This window comes from Puma concolor, chromosome B2 (genome assembly GCF_028749965.1).
Source record: "Puma concolor isolate L17-30 chromosome B2, mPumCon1.1.hap2, whole genome shotgun sequence".
Lineage (NCBI taxonomy): Eukaryota > Metazoa > Chordata > Mammalia > Carnivora > Felidae > Puma > Puma concolor.
Genome location: NC_141671.1, coordinates 6,689,430 through 6,707,938, shown reverse-complemented (window position 1 = coordinate 6,707,938; position 18,509 = coordinate 6,689,430). Strand labels below are relative to the sequence as shown.

The 18,509-nt window shown below is 35.3% G+C and overlaps 1 long non-coding RNA gene across 1 annotated transcript; it reads right to left on the bottom strand.

Moving 5' to 3' along the window:
- Nucleotides 1-1,634: 1,634 nt before the first annotated feature.
- LOC147580695 (uncharacterized) lies at nt 1,635-17,110 on the bottom strand. Its single transcript, XR_015250755.1, has 3 exons — nt 17,030-17,110; nt 4,027-4,186; nt 1,635-3,269 (listed from the first exon to the last, which is right to left on the bottom strand). It is a non-coding gene; the product is annotated as an uncharacterized LOC147580695 (long non-coding RNA).
- Between the last annotated feature and the right edge of the window lie 1,399 nt (nt 17,111-18,509).

Below are 18,509 nucleotides of genomic sequence, written 5' to 3'. Positions count from 1 at the left end.
ATCAGTGTTTCTTGAAACACAAGAAGCTCCAACTACCCAAGATTATTTGAACTTTTTTGGGCTGGTTACCTAAATGCTTACATGATGCTTAGTTATCTTTTTCCCAAATGTCTGTCAATAAATGGAGCCCGAGAAAGAAAGTCATTCTGAGGCAGTAGCCATGCTGTAGCCACATGCAAATATTTAAGGAACCCAAGAAGGTGCAGTGTATACCCTTGCTATAATTCTAATAATGAAGAACTCTTTAGGAATATGAGCAACGAAGTAGGAGAATTTAATGTTTAAGGGTATTTCTGAATTAAACTCCTTCTCCCCATTCACCTAAATTGGTCAATACTGCATAGAAGGTATGATAAATCTTCCTTACATTAAAATTAGACTGCCATTAAGAATACAATTTGAGCCACATTTTCAGATAGTAGTGATGCTTCTGAGCCCATGATTCATAGCACCTTACTTAGCAATCTCATCGGTAATAGAATTTTCAGAACAGATTACTAAACTAGAGGCTGAACACATCGCCACAGGAAAATAAAAAGGATAAACGGGATTGGGGGCTGGGTGGCTCAGTGGGTTAAGCGTCCAGCTCTTGATTTTGGCTCAGGTCATCTCAGGGTTTATGGGATCAAGCCCAGCGTCAGACAGATCCCACTTGGGATTGCTCCTCTCTTTCTGCATCCCCCGCCCACCCCCCCTCCCCCCGGCTCATTCTCTCTCCCCCTCTCTCTTTCCTTCAAAATAAATAAATAAACTTTTTAAAAAGGGAGAAATGGGGCAAAATGAATTAATTTCAAAACTAAGATATTATTAAATACATAGAAAAATAAATGTTTATGGACAAATATATGTAAGCCATCTTGCTCTAAAATGCTTATCGAGTATATAAGCTACCCGACACTCAGGACGGGACTAAGGAAAGTAGAGATGTGTTCTATCCCACAAAAGGTAACAAAATTTATGCAGTAATGGAAACAATATTTGGAGTTGAAGGGAAGTGTGTGTGTGTGCTCTTGTGTACATGTGCACAAGTTTGTCGTTGAATGTTTTTAAAGCAAGAATTCTAGTAGAAAGGGTATCTAACTACCATCATTCTTTTATGTGGCTTCTTCCCTATTCATGTAATTCTAATTTATCAATCCTGCTGAGAAGCTTAAAGAGCAAAGTTTAGTTTCTTCCTGAATATAATTTTCATTTTTATTGTTTAATCCAATATGAATTTTTATTAGACTTGCTGAATTTTAACACTAGTTTCTTTGCAATATCCTAATGAATTTTTGTCACTGTGGGGCACTTTATATTGCTATCAGATTAGTAGGGGAGCACATGTTAGTTATTAGACTTCCTATAAATAATGTATATTCACTTACGTGGTACCAGTCCATACTGAAAATTGTTTCTTAAGGAACATAGAATTTACCAAGTTAAAGAGTAAGAGAAATCAAGTTGACAAAGAGAGAAGGTGCTGAATTTTCGAGGCTAGGTTAAGAATGTCTGCTAAATGTTAATATTCACTCCTGGTGACTATTTCTATTACACTTTGATATATAAATACTGAACTTTATATTCAAAAGCTAGTCAGTTGGAGAGGATTTTATGAAAGCTGTAGTAGAAAGACACTTGGCCAAGCTGCCCAACAACTTAATTCTCTGGGTTTTATTTTATATAAATCAACTAAATGTGGCAAAAATGACAAAGCCCAATGCTGGTCAGAGTTAGAGATTTCTCACTGAGCATCAACAAGGTATAAATTATAACTTTATGATGGGAAATTAGTCAAAATAAAGGTGATATCATAAAAAAATTATAAAGTCCTTAAATACAGCAATTCTACCTCTACTAACAAGCATTTCTTTGCTTAACCCAAGGAAATAATTAAAAACATGATGAAGCATTAGATACAAAAACGAATGTCAATTACAGCAAAAGAATTAAATGACAAAAGAATCAAAATTCTTCCATTGTGACTTTTGTTGAGATCAAGGCACTCCACCACCAGGAGGGCCACCTGGATACACATGGTCTGAGGCAGGAGCAGGCAGGGTTGGAGTGTATGGAAGGACATTTGGGCCCTGTCGCATAGCTCTTTGCTCAACTGGAGTTTTTTATTTTGTCTTTGTTGTTGTTGGAAAACATAGGTTAAGTCACTTGTTATTTGGAAAACTATAGGAAAAGGTCACCACAGTAACTGGTACAAATGGAAATTTATTTGCATAATTTCTTTTGCAGGATCTTGAGTATTTTCAAGATTATGAATAGTAACTTATTTGTGCGTGTTCAAAATGTGTGAAGAAATCATTTTACCAAATCATTCTACTACAAATGTCAAGTATAAAGATGCATAAAATCGGAAAGCTTATGTAATGTTCTCTTGAATAACTAGCAAATAATTTTCCTCCTGGAGAAAAGTTAGGAATGAACCTAAAAGATTGCACAGAAATCGGATACATATGCTTTTTTCTCAAGCCATTGAAAGCTGAATGGTTGTAAACTCAGGGTCATCTGTCTGATAGTAAGCTACGTACATTTTTTGCCTGGAGTTGTGCAATGAGGAAAGCCCTCCACCGACATCTGTTTTGAAGGATCTGTAGCTATTCATTTATTTCATTATCCTTTTAGCAAAACCAGAGCATTTCAGAGCTATTCAAGTCACGGCTTTCAATACATTACCAAGCCATGATTTAAGCTCTGCTACAAGCCCATATATTTGAGGGGGGAGAAAAAAACCAATGGGGAAATCATTGGCTCGGGTCCTCCAGTTGAGATCATGGTTAGAGGTGTGACAGTTGCCAGAAACCTCGGAAAAACATCACATATTCTCACATCACTCCACCCTTCACCACAAGAAAAAATAAGGCAATATGAGGCTAACATCTTTCCACCTTTCCCAAAAGTCAGGGCGTTAACGGCCACTCTGTGTGGACTAGATTGTTAAGTTTTGTGTCCGAATGCACAAAGAAATGGCATAGGTCACAGGTGAGATACAGCATCCTGCAATCCACTGTAAAAATCGATTTTTCACGTGGCATTCTCCTTGTACTAAGGTTGACCGTTATTAAACACAAAAATATCCTGACGTGTAACTGCCAAAATACTTACAACCATATCCTTGAGGAAACTGGAGTGCATGATTTCTCTCGAGGTCAAAACTTGAAGTAGAATTAAATATAAAGTCTCTTGCTCCAAGATAATTTAGTCTGTTGCCCTAATTTACTGTGCTGGTTTAACATTTGAATAGACTTTGGAAAATATTCTTCTTCTTCTTCTTATGACTGATTTGGAAGACAGAGGTAGAGAATCAGATTAAACATTACAACCATTGCTTTAAAATACACTCCCGTTCTGCTCTGATGATATCTAATTATTTTATTATTTCTAATAACATAAAAAGTACCCATAAACCACTTCCCAAACCAGTGGCCAAAATTGTTTGATTATTTATCTGTTTGTTTATATTTTTAGAAGCTAATACCTTAAAAGTAAAATACAGCTAACCAGTGACCTCTCACAATGCGTAACTCTCCCACTCTCTCTACAGGGGTAAATAAATATCATCCCAAATATATATTTGTCTTTTTCTTGCTTTCACTTTTGGAGCAGCTTTATTGAGATATAATTGATACAAAATAAACTGCCAATGTGTTTTTCCAGCTTTACTGAGATGTAATTGGCATAAAACATTGTATAAGTTTACGGTGTACAACATAATGATTTCACATATGTATATACCGTTATACACAATGTAACACAATAAGACTATTTCACATCCATCACTTCCCATAGTTATACTTTTTTCTTGTATTGAGAGCTTTTAGGATCTACTCTCTTAGCAACTTTCAAATAAACGGTGTAGTGATGTCTGTGCACCAATGTGTTTGGTCTGTGATCCATTTTGATATACCTTTTCTATGATGTGAAGTACAGACCAAGATTCATTATTAAATTGGGTATCCAGTTCTGGCACCATTTAGAAAAGCTTATTCTTTCTCCCCTGAATTAAATTTGAAATTTTGTCAAAAATCAACTCACCGTATACATTTGGATTCATTTCTGGAACTCTCCATCCTATTCTATTGGTTTATTTGTCTATCCCAGTGACAAAACTACGCCTTCGTGATTGGTCTAGTTTTGTAGTCAGACTTGAAATCAGAAAGTCGTTTTGATTCCATTAACATCTTTGCATTTCCACCTGAAACATATAATCAGCCTGCCCTAACCTATAGAGATCTATTCAGAAGAATTTACAACTCAACACTCTTGAATTCTCCTGCCCACGAACACAGTGCTCCATTTATTTACCTCTTTTTGTAAGAGTTTTAAACTTTCTTTTTAAGAAAAATGCTATTGAAGTGTGGTCGACGTACAATATTATAGTAGTTTCAGGTGCATAACGTACTGACTCAACAATTCCTATGTGTTGCCCAGTTGTTCACCATGATAAGTGTACTTGCCATCTGTTACCATACAGTGTTATGACAATATTACTAACTTTATTCCTTATGCTGTACTTTTCATTGCCATAGCGCATTGAATTTATAACTGGAAGCTCGTGCATCTTAATTCCCTTCACCTGTTGCGCCATCACCTTGCTCCACACCTCCCCTTTGGCAACCCCTAGTTTGCTCTCTGTATTTATGAGTCTGTTTCTGTGTTTATTTTGTGTTGTCTTGTTTTGATTTTTAGATTTCACCTATGAGTGAAATCATACGGCATTGGTCTTTCTCTATCTGGTTTATTTTACTTAATAACCTCTAGATCCATCTATGTTGCCACAAATGGCAAGATTTCATTCTATTTTATAGGCAAGTAATATTCCATCGTGTATGTGTACAGCTACATCTACATCTATCTATCTGTATATCTCACATTTTCCTTATCCATTTGTCTACCAATGGACACTTAGATTGCTTCCACGTCATGGCTATTGTAAATAATGCTGCAATGTGTGCGTCTATCTTTTCAAATTAGTGTTTTTGTTTCTTTTGCGTAAATACTCAGTAGTGGAATTACTGGGTCACTTTTAATTTTTTGAGGGTTAGCTTTTAAACTTTCTTAACAATGTTTTGTAACTTTCACACTTTGTTTCCAGACTTCTTCCAAAGTATTTAATATTTTTGTTGTTATTTTAAATGGTGTTTTTTATTCAACTTCCAATTTATTGTTATTACTATTCTTGATCTTAGGGAGAAAGCATTTAGTATTTCTCTGTTATAGATGATGTTAGCTGCAGGGTTTTCATAGATACCTTTTATCAGGTTGGAAACGCTCCCTTATATTTCTAGTTTTCTGAGAGTTTTTATCCAGTGTGGATATTAAATTTTGTAACATGGGTTGTTGTTTTGTTTTTGTTTTTTTCTTGCATCTATTGCAAAGACCAGATGGATTTTTTTGAATCTGTTAATACAGTGAGTTATATTGACTTATGGTCCACATGTTAGATCAACCCCATATTTCTGAGATAAACCCCACTTGATGTTACTGTATTATCCTCTCTCTTTGTATCTAATTCCATTTGCAAAAATTTTGTTAAGAATGGATACTATAGTTTTCTCATGACATCTCTCATTTTGCTAATATTATTTCTTCTTTAAATACTTGGTAAAACACAATGTTGGATCGATTTGGGCTTGGAATTTTCTGTGGGAAGGTTTAGCCACATATGCAATTTATCTAATAGATCCAGGGCTATTCAGATTATCTGATTCATCTTGAATGTGCTTTGGTTGTTTGTGTCTTTCAAGATATGTGTCCATTTCCTCCAAACGGTCATGTTTATTTCCATTAAATTATTCAGAATATTCCCTTATTTTAATATTTGTAGAATCTATAGCGATATCAGTTTTCTCATTCCTGATATTGGTAATTTTTATCTTTTTTCCCTGATAAATCTGGCTAGAAATTTACCATTTTTATTTATCTTCTACAATAGCTTTTGTTTTCTCTTTTTTTTTCTATTTCTCTTTTGGTTTTATTGATTTTTTGCTATCACTTCTGTTTAGGTTCAATTTGCTTCTATTTTTCTATTTATGGAAGCTGGAAACTTAGGTAATTGTCTTGACACCTTTTTTTTCTAACATAGGCATTTTGTGCTATAAAATTTCCCTTTAATATTGCCTTAGTGGTATTCAACATGTCTTGATATGTTGTGTTTTCATTTTCATTCAGTTCAAAGTACTTTTAGCTTTTCATATCTTCTTTGGCCCATGACTTATTTAGAGCCATATTCTTCAGTTTCCAGTTATTTAGGGAATGTTTCAGTATCTTTTTGTTATTTATTTCTGATACAATTCCATTGTCTTTGGAGAAAATACTTTGTATGACTTGAATCATGTTAGATATTTTGAGATTTGTTTTGTGACCCAGAATATTATCTTTAAGATAAATATTCAGTGTTCATTTGAAAATAATGTGCACTTTTTGTAGTTAGGTAGAATATTCTATAATAATCTATAATCTATGAAATTTCTGATCATATTTTCAGATGTGTCTATTTCTTCTTGCATTTCCATCAGCTTTTGCTTTATATATTTTGAAGGTTTATTATTAGTTTTATAAGCACTTAGAATTTTTATGTCTTCCTTTTTTAAAAAATTTAAAAAAATTTTTTCAATGTTTATTTATTTTTGAGACAGAGAGAGACAGAGCATGAGCAGGGGAGGGGCAGAGAGAGAAGGAGACAGAGAGTCAGAAGCAGGCTCCAGTCTCTGAGCTGTCAGTACAGAGCCCGACGTGGGTTTCAAACTCACAGACCACGAGATCATGACCTGAGCCCATTTGTCTTTAATTTAAACTGTGCTTCTTATATGCACCATGTGTTGGGGTCACTAAATTATCTAATCTGACAATATCTTCCTTCTAACTGGGATAATCATACCATTTGCTTTTTATTTAATTTGAATACAATGGTTTTTAATTAAACCTTTTATTTTGAGGTATTGTAGAGTTACATTCACTTATAAGAAATAATATAGGGAAATACTCATGCCTTTTACTGAATTTCCTCCAGCAGAATCACCTTGCAAAATTATGACTTACTATCACAACCAAGATATGATACCAGTATACTTAATATACAGAACATTTCCATCAGCACAAAGAAGTTCCTTCATACCTTTTACAGCCCCAACCACCTTCCTTCCACCTCTTCCTTAACCACTGTCAACCACTTACCTATCTGTTCTTTTCTCTAATTCCATTATTTCAAGTTTGTTGTATAAACTCAACTGCATGTTATCTTTTGGGACTGGCTTTTTTTTGCAACCCAATTATTTGGAAATTCATCTATGCCATTGTCTCAATCAATAGTCCATTCATTATTACTGTTTCATGACATTCCACAGCAGAGTTGTAGTACAGTTTGTGTAACTATTCACTCATCGAGGACATCTGGTTTATTTCCAGTTACTAATAAAGAGTGGCTTCCAGACAGCAATGTATGAGTGATCCAGTTTCTATGCACCTCTGTTAGCAGTTGATGTTGTGACTATGTTTTATTTTAGCTAGTGTGATATTTGTGTAGGTAGAGCTCACTGTGGTTTTAATTTGCGTTTCCCGAATAAGTAATGATGTTGAACATTTTATCGTGTGTTTATTTGTCAACTGTATGTCTTTTTTTTTAGTTATGTCTTTTCAAATCTTTTCAATTTGACTTGATTTGATGGTGAAATCACTATTAGTTTCTTTTGCCAAGAGTCTATTTGGATTGTCTTATTTTACAATTGAGTTTTAGGAGATCTTTATATATTGTAGCTAGCGGTGTCAACATACACATAATTTGAAAATATTTCTTCTCACTCTGTTCCCTTCATTTTGATCTTCTTCATGGTCTTCTTTGCAGAGAAAAAAAATTTTCAATTGTGATGAGTTCCAGTTGATCTTTTTTTTTTCTCTTTTATGGATCGTGCTTTTTATGTCATGTCTAAGAATTCCTTGCCTAACCCAAGATCCTGAAGATTATCTCCTGTATTTTTTTGAAAAGTTTTGTAGTTTTACATATTACATTTACTTCTATGTCCATTTTGAGCTAATCTTTGTAAGGTGTCATTTTTTGCCTGTGAATGTACAACTGCTCTAGCACCATTTATTAAAAAGACAATATATCCTCCAATGAATTACTTTTGTCTCTTTGTCAAAAATCAGTTGGACATATTTGTGTGAATTTCGTGGGTTTTCTATTCAGTTCTATTTATCTATGTAGAGATCCTTCTGCCAATATTATGCTATCTTTACAAGTATGTGTACATAACAAGTCATAAAATTGAATAGACTGGTTCCTCCCACTGGTTCTTCTGTTTCAAAATTATTTTAACCATTTTAATTCCTTCGCCTTTTCATATAAATTTTAGAATAACATTGTTTATATGTATAAAATATCATGTTGATATTTGACAGAAATTATGTTAAATCTGTATATTGACTTGAGAGCGATTAACATCTTTACTATGTTCAGACCTTTAATCCATGAATGTAGTACATCTCTCTACATCTTCAAACTCTTTCAGAAATGTTTGTAATTTTTAGCATGCAGGTCCTGCACATATTTCATTAGATGTGCAACTAAATATGGCATTTGTTGAGTGATTATATATGGTACTGTATTATTAATTTTGGTGTCCATGTGGTTATTCTTAGTGCTATAGAAATACAATTGATTTATGTATAGAAATACAGTAGACGATCTAGCTTAGTACATCTATGAACACTTGAAAATAAACTGTATTCTGCAGTTGTTTGGAGAAATGTCTGTAAATTTTGATTAGATAAAGTTAGATGATGGCATTATTGATTTCTTCTATATCTTTGCAGAATTTCTGTCTGGATGCATAAGAGGGAGAAGTGCTGAAAAATCTGACTGTATTTATGAACTTGGCTATTATTTTATTTCTATCGGTCAGTTTTTGCTTTACATATTCTGCAACTGTGGCTGCATGCACATTAAACATTTCTATATGCTTTTTAGTGGTTTGTTTATTTATCATAGTATAATGTCTCACTTTGTCTCTAGTGAACTTCTGTGCTCTGAACTTTACCTTATATTAATATGAATATTCCTGCTTTCCTTTGACTAGTGTCTGCCTACATATCTTTTTCCATTCTTTTACTTTCAAACCACCTATGTCATTATATTTTAGGTGAGCCTTTTGCAAATAGCATATAGTTGGCTCATGTTTTTTATTCCATCCTGCCAATGTTGGTCTATTTATTGATGTATCTAGGTCATTTACATGTAATGTAATTATTGATATGTCAGGGCTTAAGTCTGCCATTTTATTTTTACTTTTCTTTTCTCTTTGTTTTCTCTATTTTTTTTGTTTCTCTGTTTCTTTTTTCTGCCTTATTATCAGTTACTTGAACATTGTTTAGAGTTCTACTTTGATTTATTTATAGTGTTTTTCGATATATATGTCGACATACCTATTTTTAGTGGTGGGCTATGGGTGTTAAGTTACATATACGTAACCTATCCTAATCTACTTGTACAATGACTTTACCAGTTTGAGTGAAGGTAGTAACCTTGCTTTCCTTCATGTCCCTTTACGATTTTCTTAAATATTTTCACTACATATGGTTAGAATTATATCAGACAGTGCTATATGTGCTTAAGTTGTAAACCATAATTTTTGGATTACTTGAGAATGAGAACATATTGCATTTATACATAGTTTTACTCTTCTTGTTGCCGCTCTTCTTTCCTGTTGTTACAAAATTCCTTTTTAATCATTACTTTCTGTTTAGAAAACTTCATTTAGTCACTATTTTTAGGGTTCAGATGTTGTTGACGAATTCACTTATTTTTATTCACCTGAGAATATTTTACTTTCTGCCTTATTCTTAAAGAATATTTGCATCAGATAAAAGGATGTTGGTTGACAGATTTTTCTTTTAGCATTCAAAACCATTGTGTCACTTTCTTCTGGACTCCATTGTTTTCTGATGAATAATCTTCCTGAATTCTAATTTTTTTCCCTCATTGGTAAAGCTTTCCACTTTCAATATTTTTTTTTGTCTTTAGTTTTCAGATGTTTGATTATGATGTGCTTTGATGTACAATTCTTTAGATTTTCTTTTGGGATTCCTTAAGCTTCTTGAATTTCTAAGTTTATGTATTTTGCTACATTTGAGACATTTTCAACCACTATTACCTGTAGTATTTTTTAATCCCCACCTCCCTACCCCAGACACCACCCATCTTTCTCCTGTCCTTTTGGGACTCTGATGACACAAATGTTACATTTTTTTGTTGTTGTAATATTCTCACAAGTCCTTGAGGCTCTGTTTTTTGTTTATTTGGTTTTTGGTCATAAAAAAATTCTCACCGTTGTTTAGATGGGTAATCTCTATTGTTGTATTTTTCAGTTTACGGATTCCTTCTTCTCTCCTCTCTATTCTGCTAGTGATCTACTGAGTTTTTCATTTTGATTTTCACATTTTTCTGTTCTAAAATTTCCATTTGGTTCTTCTTTATATCCTAATTTCTGTGCCAAGACTTTTATTTCCATTTGTTTTAGGAGTTGAAGTACATTAGAGTGGCGGCTTCAAAATATCAGATAATTCCAACAATCTCTTATTTCAATGCTGACGTCTATTGTTTCTTTTCAATCCACTCGAGATCTTGCAGGTTCTTAGTATGACAAGTGATTTTCAATCAAAACCTAGATATTTACGTGTAATTTAATGATGCTCTGAATGTGATTTAAACCTGCTATTGTAGCTGGTTTCCTCTAACACTGGTCCAGCAGGGGATCGGAGGTTATCACCTTGTTTCTGCCATTTGAGGATAGGATCCCAGGTTCTCAACTCAGCCTCTATTGACATCTGAGGAATGGAAGTTCCTCCTTAACATTGAGTGAGAATGGGAGTCACAGCTTCCCACTAGACTCCCTTGATGCTACTTTAGCTGGGAGGAATAGCAGTGCCTGGTTATTACTCCCACTCTCACATGGTCTCTACTGATACCACGTAAGAATTAGCCTTGTTACTGCTGGGTGTTGGGCAAATCCTGACACTCTCTTAGGCCTCCCCTGACAGAAAGCCAGCAGGAAAGATGAAATACTTCATACTTACAGGTAGCGGTAAGAGTTCAAGCTTCCATGTGTTCTCTACTGTCACCTGAAGGAGGGGGCAAGTCCCAGCTCCTCACTGGCACTTCTCTAACACTACTCTGGCAGCAGTGTTGGAGTGCTGCCCCATCACAGCCAACGCGGATGGAAGTCTAGATGCCCCACTCAACTTCGCTGGTGTGGGTAGGGAAGGGGCCATATTTTTCCGTCGTGTTTGATTGGAATAGAGCAGTTATCATCTCAAAGTTTTCTGTCTTAATCAGCTGCCCATTTTCTGGTGCTTTGATGAGAGACTGTGAGCTTCTGAGGGGTTTACATTTCTGCATGCAATGACATTTCAAGATTGCCAGCTCCTTCGGTTCCATGTCTGGCACATAGAAGGCCAAAATAAAATAAATAAATTTAAAAAATATATAAAAACAGGAAACTCAGATGATGTCAGTCTTCATATCTTGAGGACCCCATCTGGTTTTCTTACTTCCCACTTTCTAGAGTCCTCTTATATTTGTTCTAAATACAACGTCCAGAGTTTTTAGTTGTACTTAGTGAGAGGACCAAGAATAAGTACCCTAATCCATTTTCCAGGGAGCAAAAGTCCTAGGTCCACTTATTTTTAAGGTTATTATTCATATATTTGGGTTAAAATCTACCATCTACATTTTTTTTCATTTCCCATGTGTCCTTTGTTCTTTTTTCTCTTGTCTGCCTCCTTTTGAATTAACTGTGTATATTTTATGATTCTCATTAAGTTGCTTTTTAAAAATCTTATTAATTATAATTTTTCTTATGTCATTTTAGGGCATACCTTACAGTAACCTAACCTATTGTCTAACCTCAAGTGATAATATAATATTTTAAAAATACTTTAAGAACTTTACAATAATATACTTCCATTTCTCCCTTTCTAATCTTTGGGCTATTGTTTTCACATAATTTAATACTCTGTATGTCATGAATCTGACAGTAGAGTTCATTATTTTTCCTTTAAACAGCCATTTACCTTTTAATGAATTTTATATGTCACATGCTCAAAAAGCATGTGAAATTCGGTCATAATATTTGCTTTAGTGTCCTGGTCTATTAATCAGTGTCATTTCTGGGTCAATTTCAGTTGGTTGGGGATTTTTGTTTTTTGGTTTTTTGTGTGTGTGTTTTCCTACATCTTTACGTGTCTTTAATTAGATATCAGACATTTTGGATTTTACATTATTGAGTGCAGTATAGATTCACATTTTAGAAATATTATTGAGTTTGTTTAGAGACATGCTTAAGTTATTTGTAAATAGTTTGATCTTTTTGGGTTTTGTTTTTAAGTGTTGCTAACTGTTCACAGAGCTCCATTTCCTAACGTTTATTTTTCTCCATTAGTGAGGCAAGAGGCTTCAGGGTGTTAAAACTAATGTCCCCTGAGTTATAAGATTTTCCATTCTGGCAGGTTTGGCACTTTTTCCTCTAAATCTTTCAGGTAAGTCTTTTTCTGAGCTTGGGTAGTTTTCTCACATGCATGTTATGATCAGTTCTTGACGGAATACTCAAAGAAGATCCCTGGGACTCTCTCTCTGGGCATCTCTCTTCTCTACTGTGTTCTGCTCTATGACATTGAGACTTCTTGGCTTCAGTATACTCCCACATCCACCTGTTCAACTCAGGGAAATGCCTAGGCTCTGAGTTTTTCCTTTGTACACCACGACTTAGAAACTGAGAGGACTTTAAGGACAATTGTAGTGCTCACTTTGTTTTCTGTCTCTGATACTCAACATTTTAATGTCATTATAACACTGTGATGTCTTATTTGTATATATTATTGTTGCTGTTATTTTTGGACAGAAGGTGAATCTATTGTTTGTTTCTCCATCTTGACTTAAAATTTTTTGCTTTCCTTTTATGTTTTCTCTTTTAAATAATGTCCTCACATATGCCTAAAGAGTATATATAACCATGTTAGAAGTTTTTTTTTAATTTATTTTGAGAAAGAGAGCAAGTGTGACGAGGGGAGGGACAGAAAGAGAAGAGAAGAAGGAAGGAAGAAGAGAAGGAAGGAAGAGAGAGAATCTCAAGCAGGGGCTCGACATCATGAACTGTGAGATTATGAATTTAGCCCAAATCAAAAGTCAGTCGCTTAAAGGACTGAGCTACCCAGGCATCCCTAGAAGTTGATTTTTTAACTTTATAAGAAGTATCCTATTGTAAATATTTTCACACTCTTATTTTTCACTTAATTTCATATTGCTAAAATTAATTTATGTCATTGAATTTTATGTGTTTTGACTATGGCATAATACTCCATTGTTTTAATATTTTTAGCTGATTCATATACATTTCTTTTGATTGACATTTGGTGTTTGTGGGGGATAATCTTAGGGATTACCCAGGCTTACACCAATGGGTTAACAAGGCATAAAGAATTACAAAGGCATAAAATGCTCACACCTGAGTTTGGGTAAACCAGACTGGCACCCCAAGAATAGGGTGGTGCAAAGGCACCCTGAGAATAGGTAGGCACAAAGGTGCCAGGAATAGGGAGGTGCAAAGGCACCCCAAAATAGAGAGGGGGTGCAGAGTCCCCAGAATTGAGAGGGAGGGGCAAACGCCTAAAATAGGAATGGTGCAAAGGCCCCCAATACACAGGTATATGAAATAAACAATATTAGAAATTCAGGGAGGAAGACCCCCAATTTAGTACTATGGCAGAAAAGCTGCTTTCACAGGAGGATAGGGACAAGTTAGGTAAATTGGTGAATTGGACTATGGACCACTGCGCTGCAGGCAAAGCAGCCCAGAGTGGAGATGGTTAACAAAAGAAAAGGTGCCTTGTTAATTTCCCCATCTGTCCCATCCCCTAAACTAGCTAAGGTAAAACAGAGGTGCTGCCTCATGTCCACTGTAAACAACCTTCCTCCCGACTGCCAGCACCCGGATTTTGTTTTGTATTAACCCAAACCCCAAACACTGTATATCTTCAAGACCCCCTTTCCCTTACATCCACAAGTTAATGTTCACAGATTCATTGTCCCTTTGTGCACATCCATCGGCATGTTTGTAAGCCTTGTGATCCTAATAAAAACAGGGCAAGGACCCTTATTCAGGGGTCTTGCCTTTTCCCAGACATTAGCCATCTCTCTTTCAATCCTGCGTCCCTTTTTTTTGCTAGACAAAAGAGAACTCTAGACCCAGAGTCTACGACAGGTATTTATTTCTATTTTGAGAATTACTTTTCTGAAATGTTCATAAATATTTCCTGCTATGCATATGCAAGATGTTCTTTTATACGTATGCCTAAAAATTAAAGTGCCCGTAGAGCACATGCGTCTTTAGATGTGCGAGATAATGTCAGTTACATTCCAAAGTGAGTGCAAAGCTTTACACTTCCAATAGCAAGTGTAAGAGATCTCATGGACACACATCTCCAGCATTTTGTGTTGTCACACTTTTTAATTTTTAGCAAATGAAATGGCATTACATTTTGGTTTTGATTTACATTTCACTGACTTATAGAAGGATCAACCTACTAAACATATTTTCTATTCTTTATTTCTCAAATTATTTTTGTTTTTAAATGTCTAAGTATATTTTATTATTTTATTTATACAAGTGTTTCATAACTCTTGTTAGATTCTTAGATATTTGTTATCCTTGGATGCTACTGTAAGTATATCTTTTTATTTTCATCATGTTTCATTCGTGTGTTCTTAGTGTCTATACTCTGTTTTTTCTATTAAATATATTTTCTTCAATTTTTATATAAATTTTACACCCATCTGCATTGTACATGAAGTTTTCAACTTTCTTTTATGCATTTTCCTTACTTGACTCTTGGTTTTCCAATAATTGCAATTATTTGAACATAACTTTTAGTACCTCAGAAGATCTTTTGCAAACATAGTTCTTGGCCTCTAAATGCTCAGCTATTTGCTAGAAAGTGAAAAAAATAACTTCTGTGGTAATATTGCCTTTAATGGCTGTCAATTCTTCAAAATATCTGTTTCATCATACTAAATATAACTTAGTGGTATACATGCATCTTGGATACAAGGAAGAGTGCTTTCTTATGCATGTTGTAAACCTCCCATATCTGATAATTCAGTTTTTCTCTGAGCAGACATATATTGGTGTTGAATACTGTTAGTTTGGCCTAGGAAGCCCACCATAATGAAGATTTCTGTAACCAGAAAAATAATGAAGTCATTGAGTAGTGACTAAGTCACCAATAGCTATTGGGTCAAGGAAGTAGATGTGGGGCATGCACAGAAACACGTCTTTCATCATGCATTTATTTTTAATTCATATACTCATTCTATTCCACAAAGATTGATTGAGTTCCTCTTGTTTGCCCAGAAGTGTGACGGAGCGTGAAGTATATGAAAGACGCCCAAGTCTTGCTCTCCTACCAGTGCCACTAAGTTTATGTCTGGGCTTCATAGCAGATTCAACAGAGATTACTTTGCATTTTTATAATCAGTGAGAGACATATTTAACATAGAAATTCAAAAATTTTTAAAGAATAATACATATTATGAGTGCGGCAGTAATACAGATTTTTAAAACTGAAGGTGATTTGAAACTATCTCACCCAACTCCCTTATTTTATTGGTTGTATGACTTGATAAAATTCAGATGGTCCAACAAAAATAGTCTTGACAGGCTGCCTGGGTACAATCTGAGACTTTATCCTTCATTTTCAGTAGTTCCTTAGACGATGGATTTAATTGTCAGTTACATCTCTAAGCCTCAATGTCCTTTTCTACAAAATAGGGATATAATTTTAGTAGGACTGAGTAAGTGGAATGCATCACAGGACCTAAGACATAGTAAGCAAGCATCACAAACAATAAACAATAACATGAAGATTTGAACCCACTGACTCATCCTCAAGGGAAGAAACTGATGCTAAATCCCTGGTATGTATGAGGCAATAATCATAATCTACATAGTGTAAGGTGTGCCACATTTTATTATTGTTCCCCATTACTTGCTCTCCCTTCTTGTGAGAGAATTATACCTTCCTGAGACCTGGAAGTCGGATGCGGCCATATTACTTGCTTTGGCTTAGGAACCGGACATATACCATTTTCTACCAGAAGCCTTAAGAGTAATTGTCTAAGTTACTCCTTTTCTTTTTCTTTCCCCATAAGGCCAGCATAACCTCGTAGAGGTAGAGCTTATGGCTCCAGAACAAAGAATTTGTGGAGCAGAATCTCAACTAACCCATGACGGATGGATATGTATTGTGGTCAAGGAATGAACTACTGCTGTTATAAACTATTGAATTTTCAGGGTCTCCAGTACCACAGAAATAACCTTTGTTACTACAGAATAATCTAGAAACCTGATCAATGCAGTGAACTACATATGTTCTCTGTGCATTGTCTTGTTACTTATTTCCACGGCAGCAATATGTACAAAACCTGCCAAATCTATAGTTGAATGTTGTGCATTTATTTGGCAATTTTATTTGTAAAGTGCTAATCTTCTTTCTGGATGCAAGGGAAAATATGAATGAGTAAATTTTTTTTTCAGTTTTCACCCCAGATGTTTGGCAACAAACAGACAGAATAGAATGTTAATGGTTTTGAAATGAAATTAGGCCAGAATGTTAGTTTCATCGGAAAAAAAAATTGCTTTTTAAAATGGGAGGAATAAGAATTGTATTTCTGATGGTAGCCTCTTCTGCATTTATTCAGAAGCTTCTTATTTGTCATCTGGTCTGAGGAAGGGTTCATTCAGCTCAGCTCAAGCAAAGTTGCTGGAAGCCGAGCTATCCCAGCCTAAGTGGCAGGGCCCGGGCTGTGGACGGATTGGTGACTGCAGGGCGGCCCGCCAACCGTGAAGCTTCTTGTCCTCCCGCTTTTAGATAATTTGGCCTTAAAACTACCTGGCATATTGTCTGTTGGGGAATTGCCCTCGGCAGGCCCCCTGGGAAAAGAACCATTAGGGAAGAAAATAAGGTTCCGCAAGAAATTACATGGCCTTACGTTTAGCCTTCGCCATTCCCTATGGAGACTCCTCTTCTTACAGGAAGGATAGCTTCATACGTTTTCCAGCAAAGAGGGCCTGTAAAAGAGAGACATATGGATTTGAAAGCCCCACTCCGGCAACTCAGGAGTGTATCTCTGGGCACAGGTGACTTCAACCCCTAGGCCCACCTGGCCCCCCGGAGGCATTCCAGATGATGACTGAACCTAGTCGGTTAAGCTACAGAATGGTTCATTGGTTCCTAGGTGCATTGTCTCTCTGAGAATGTATGAGGCATGGGTTTCTAAGGCTTTTTCGGCCCCTTTCTGGCACCTCGGACCGAAGCAGACACATTGTTGTTCTGGCCTCATGTGGTTAGGAGGTCATGTCCCTGTAACTGTTCCACTTGAGGTGTTGAGAAATGGAGGGCCTTTCACGAGAACAGCAAAGGAAATGCTTTGTAGATTATAGATAAACGCAGATGCATAATGGAATAATGTAAGAAATTAATCTATAATCAAAGGGTATGCAGGAAAGTTAGGGGAAAATCACCATGTTATTTCTTAAAGGTCATTTATACATAGGAACATTTTCAAAATTAGGTAATGTTAGAAAAACATAGTTGATGTATGCTCCGAGGAAATCACTAGCATATATAATGCCACATTTACTGCAATAAATCGGCCAGTTCAACACATTGCTGTTGTCTGTGTCCATTTTTATTTTAGCTTTTTATTTTAATTTTTTATTTTTTATTTTTTTTCGTTTTGTTTTATTTTCACTTTTACGCTGACGCTGTTCATCCTTCGGGAACCCCTGGACCCGCTGGAGCTGGACTCCGGCACAAAGTCAAGTAGATGGATTAAAAAAAATACTAGTCACATAATAACAGCCAATCAAAATACAGGTTTTGAGGCTTTTAGATCACTGTGCATTATTAAATTCAAAAGAGCATGATGAGTAGATTATCGTGAAAATTCCTTAAAACTAAGAATATTATAAAATCACTTAATAGAAAATAGTGATCATCAGAACCAAATAAATTCCTTCTTATTGTCCAGCAGAAGTAAGCTTTTATAAAACAATATCGTTAGGCTGTCTGCTTTGTTTTATTTTATTTTTTTTTTTTTTTGATAATGCGTCCAAGGGGGGGATGCAACGGACTAGACAGGGAGAGAACCAATGGGGACTTGAAATGCCATGGTGGAATCATGTTCCTTAAATTTCTGTGTTGTGTTAGGTAGATAGCTATTAAATGCCTCTTATACCTATTTTCATCTCTTCTATATTTAACAACATTTTAAAGAGGAGAAATCCAGTAAGTTGAAAAATGGAGAATATCTGTTTGATTTTTGACGTGTGAATTGTGAGTGACAGTGTTGCAGGAGTTGCTTCAGGGAATTGATGAGAGGCAGCCGGACTGGAGACAGGTGGGAAAAGGGCAGGAATTGATCAAATGAAGAAACGGTGTGTTAGCGACTTTTTCAAGAAAAGAGATAT